Source organism: Miscanthus floridulus, chromosome 9 (genome assembly GCF_019320115.1).
Source record: "Miscanthus floridulus cultivar M001 chromosome 9, ASM1932011v1, whole genome shotgun sequence".
Lineage (NCBI taxonomy): Eukaryota > Viridiplantae > Streptophyta > Magnoliopsida > Poales > Poaceae > Miscanthus > Miscanthus floridulus.
Window position 1 is genome coordinate 139,660,481 of NC_089588.1, and position 5,467 is coordinate 139,665,947.

Sequence of the window (5,467 nt, forward strand, 5' to 3'; positions counted from 1 at the left end):
TACCAGACAGAAAAGTAATAATCAGCTCACAATTGAGCAAAGCAGAGGAGAAAGAGCTCATGGAAACTCTAGTAAAAAACAAAGACATCTTCGCCTGGTCAGCCTCCGACCTCCAGGGAGTCAGCAGAGACATCATACAACACGAACTGGATATCAATGAAAACATGAAGCCAAGAAAGCAGAAACAGAGAAAAATGTCGGAGGACAGAATCCTAGCAGCAAAGGCGGAGGTGCAAAGATTGCTAGATGCAAAAGTCATCAAGGAAGTCAAGTATTCAGAATGGCTTGCAAATGTAGTACTGGTACCAAAGAAGAATGGCAAAATGAGAATGTGCATAGATTTCACATATCTGAATAAAGCTTGCAAAAAAGACCCTTTCCCATTGCCAAGAATGGATGCCTCCATCGACAAGGCAGCCAGGTGCCAGAGGTTTTCTCTCCTCGACTGTTTCTCTGGGTATCACCAAATCTAGATGAAAAAAGAAGACGAAGACAAGACACGTTTCACCACTCCATTCGGGACATATTGCTACACCAGAATGCCCGAGGGACTCAAAAATGCCGGAGCAACCTTTGCCAGAATGACAAAGGAAGTTTTGGGCTCACAACTAGATAGAAACATCATAGCCTACGTCAACGACATAGTGGTCATGAGCAAGAGCAAGGATGATCATGTCTCCGATTTACAGGAGACCTTCGCCAACCTCAAGATAGCTGGCCTCCGCCTCAACCCAGAAAAATGAATATTTGGAGTCACAAAAGGGAAGATGCTCGGATACATCATAAGCAGCGAAGGCATCAAAGCGAACCCAGATAAAACCAGAGCAATAATGACAATGGCAGAACCCAAAAACAAGAAAGAAGTGCAAAAGTTGACGGGAAGAATAGCAGCGCTCAACAGATTCATCTCAAAATCAGCAGAACACAGCCTCCCCTTCTTCCAAGCCCTGAGGGGCGGAGACAACTTTGAGTGGGGGTCCAAGCAGTCGGAGGCATTTCATAACTTGAAAGAGTATCTGGCAAACTCACTGGTGGTCTCCGTCCCAGAATCGGACAGCCACCTATTGCTATATGTGGCGGCCTCCGACCATGCAGTCAGCGCAGTCTTAGTTCACGAGCTGGAAAAAGAATCAGGCAAAACTCAAAAGCCAGTTTATTTTATCTCAGAAGCACTGTCCGGAGCCAAGCTAAACTACACTGAGGTAGAAAAAGTTGCCTACGCAGTGCTGATGGCATCAAGAAAACTAAAGCATTATTTTCAAGCCCACGAAATCTCAGTTCCAACATCACTGCCGCTGCAAGACTTGCTCAGAAACAAAGAAGCCTCCGGCAGAATAGGCAAATGGGCTACAGAGCTATCATAGTTTGGTATCTCGTATGTCCCCAGAACAGCAATCAAATCGCAAGCACTAGCTGATTTTGTAGCAGAATGGACACCTCCGACAGAGCCCAAGGTACAACCAACCACTCAAGGCTGGATAGCATTCACGGATGGAGCCTGGGGCCAAGCCGGAGTAGGAGCCTCCGCCGTCCTAATGGCACCCTTCGGCGTCAGACTGAAATACGCAGCAAGGCTAGAGTTCAAATCAACAAACAATATAGCAGAATATGAAGGCCTGATCCTAGCGCTCAGTAAAGCAAAGGCCCTAGGGGCAAAAACATTGACAGTTAAAACAGATTCTCAAGTGGTTACTAGCCAAGTAGAGAAAGAATACACAGCAAGAGAGGCAGAACTCATGAAATACCTATCCATTGTCAGAAATTTGGAGCGAAGATTCGAGGGCTTCACCCTGAAGCACATCCCAAGATCAGAAAATGCAGAGGTAGATGAACTAGCAAAAGCTACGGCAAACAACCTGCCACTACCACCAAACACTTTTTACCAGATCCTGAAGTCTCCAGTAACTGTAGAGACATCTAAGGCACCTAAGCCCATACTACACCTGCAAAATGAAGATTGGAGAAAGGCGATAACAGAATTCTTAGAAGGCAAAACCACCGAAGAAGATGAAGTAAAAGCAGCAAGAATACAGGTGAAAGGTCCTTGTTGGTTTTGGTAATTGAGTGACAACCTAGGTGGACTAATTGTGTTTATGTGAGATACACAGGTGATTAGTCCACAGGTACATGTGTATGAGCAACATATGCCATGAAGGTGAAAATGGCTTGGAGATGTTGTAAAGCTCACACATGTGATGATGAAGGAGCATAAATGCACATGAGACATGACATTGAGTCATGTGATCAAGGTGGAGAAGATCAAGACAAGACTTGGCTTGATGGACCGGTTGCAAGCGTGAAGGGCAAGTCAAAGGCTTTGGAGTGATGGACCGCGTGGCGGTGAAGCTTGAGCAAGACTTGGCGCCGATGGACGATAGCAATGGTGAAGAGCAAGTAAAGTCAAGATCGATGAACCAATATGATCATGTGATGATATGAAGTGGATCATATCATTTGTTGATCGTGTTGGTGCATGTGTTGCATCGACATTGAAGGAGATGGAATGGAATGCACAAGGCAAAGGTATAACCTAGGGCATTTCATTTCACCGGTCATAGGTGTGTAGAGAAGTTTATGACTGGGTTTAGGATAGATGGCCGTACTATCAAGAGGAGCAAACTTGTTTGCATATCGGTCATCTAGTGCCACTCGAGTAATCTAACTTTGCATTGTCGCTAGGATCGAGTGGCGTGGCAAGTTGAGTGGCTAACATCCTTTGGGAAATGATTATGAAAATGCTAACACACTTACACATGGTGGTGTACACTTGGTGGTGTTGGCACATTTACAAAGGTGGTGGTGTTTGCAGGGGTGAGATGGGTTTTGGGTCCCTCTCTCCCGGGAAAATGGAATGTCTATTTTCTATTGCGCCGGATGCAAATTCTTGTGGTTAGCACACTTGAGCAAGGGTAAAGAAAATGGAGGAGATGCCAGCGTTGGTCAAGTGACCGGACGCTGGATCCAAATGCACCGGACGCTGACTGCCTGCGTCCGGTCGCGCTGACGTGGAGTGTAGCAGTAGCTGGAGAGTGACCGGACGCTGGTGCTGCGTCCGATCGCGTTCGACCGGACGTGTCCGGTCATGCTCGGGAGCTTACTGGAAACGACCGGACACTGAGGGTCCAGCGTCTGGTTAGTTGAAGCTGCTGCGTCCGGTCAGGTCAAGTGACCGTTGGAATCGGGACACGTGGTTGTCTACGGGCGATCGGACGCTAAGGTACAGCGTCCGGTCAACTCGACCAGAGCGTCCGGTCGGCCCGACCGTTGCCCAGTGAAGGGGTAACGGCTAGTTTAGCCCTTGGGGCTATAAATAGAAGTGGCCTTCGGCCATGGCTAGTGCTGAGCACCTCAAGGGACTTAGTGTCCATGCTTGTGAGTGCTTGGGAGCCCTCCATCACACATATACTTGATAGTGATCATTCGATTGTGTGAGTGAGCGATTCTAGTGCGATTGCATCGTGAGGTTGCATCGAGTGGCACTAGGTGATCGAGTTGCAAGCAGGTGGTGCTTGTTACTCTTGGAGGTTGCCACCTCCTAGACGGCTTGGTGGTGGTCTCCGTTGAAGCGCGCAAGAAGCTTGTGTGGCGCTCCGGAGAAGTGCTTGTGAGGGGCACTTGTGCTCGCCCCACGGGAGTCGCGAAGAGCAACATTAGTAAAGCGTGTCATTGAGCTACCCTCACTCAAGGGGTAGGTTCTTGCGGCGCCCGACGTGCAGGCTTGGCGGGTGATGCCAATTAGCCGCCGAACCACCAAGTGAGCGGTCGACACAACGGGGACTAGCGTGTTGGCAAACACGTGAACCTCGGGAGAAAAATCATCGTGTCAACCTTGTTCTTCCCGTTGGTTTGCATCTCCGTTACACAAGCTTGCGTTTACTTTCATATACATTACGCTTGTGTTGTTGCTTTTGTAATTAGATAGCTTGTGTAGCTTGCTAATTACCTTCTTGCTTGTGTAGCATAGAAGTAGCTCCCTTGCGTGGCTAATTTGGTTTATGTAACCTTGTTAGTCACATTACTTAGTTTGTGTAGCTAAGTAATTGCGCTCTCTAATTAGGCATTGGTTGCCTTGTTATTGAGCATTGCTAGTGAGCATCATTAGCTTTGTGCTTTTGCTTACTAGCATGTGTAGGAGCTCTCTTGTTGCTTAAAATACTAGTGGCATAGGTTTGTGTAACCTTGCTCTTAGAATTGTTTAGGAGAGCTCTAGCTAGCCCGGCACCATTGTTGCATAATTGTTATCTTTGCAAGGTGCTAGTGAACATATATAGTGGGGGTATAGTCTTGGCTAGACCGATAGTTTTAATTCCGCATTTGTATCGGTTAGCCGACACGATTAAGTTTTAGAAAAGACTATTCACCCCCCTCTAGTCGCCATCTCGACCCTTCAACAGGCCAGGGCAAGAAATTACACAATCATAGATGGTGTACTGTACAAGAAAGGAGTAGTCCAGCCTCTCCTCAAATGCATATCGTAGAGCGAAGGCATAGAGTTGTTTCAAGAAATACACTCAGGAATTTGCAGGTCGCACATTGGCTCTAGAGCATTATCAACAAAGGAAATAAGGCAAGGCTTTTACTGGTGAACACACATACAAGACGCAGAGCAGACAGTCAGAACATGCAAAGCATGCCAAACATTCTCTCCCGGGCAAACAAAACCATCGTCGGAGACCCAGCTTATACCGCCGACATGGCCGCTACAAAGATGGGGTATGGACCTGGTCGGCCAATTACCACCATCCCAAGGAGGAAACAGATTCACAGTAGTGGCAGTAGAATATTTTACAAGATGGATCGAAGCAAAGCCGCTGGCGAAGATAACCTCAGAAAGTGTCAGAAAATTCTTCTGGCAAAACATCATTTGCAGATTCGGTGTACCAAGGATTCTGACAGTAGACAATGGAAAGCAATTCGATTCAGAGAACTTCAAAGAATTCTGCAAAAGCATTGGGACAAAACTAGCCTTCGCCTCAGTATACCACCCAGAGTCCAATGGTGCTGTGGAAAGAGCAAACAAAGTAGTGTTTTCGGCAATATCAAAAACATTGCTGGGCCTCCGCAAAGGAAAATGGGTAGATGAATTACCCAGAGTGATTTGGTCACATAACACAACTATCTCAAGGACAACAGGATTCACACCATTCAAACTGCTCTATGGAGAAGAGGCCATGATGCCAGAAGAAATCAAGCACAAAAGCCTCCGCACAACGAGACAGCTAATGTTGCAAGATAAAGAATATGCAAAAGAAACAATAGAAGCCACAAGACTGGAAGCAGTCGAAAACATTCCAAAATATCAGTCCCAAACCAAGAAGTGGAGAGACTCTCAGATGGTAAGAAAAGACATAAAACACGGAGACCTCGTACTCAGAAGAAAACCCAACAAACAACTTGTTGGCAAACTGCAATCGAAATGGGAAGGCCCATACACAGCAACGGCAGCAGGGCGCCCAGGCTCTTTCCA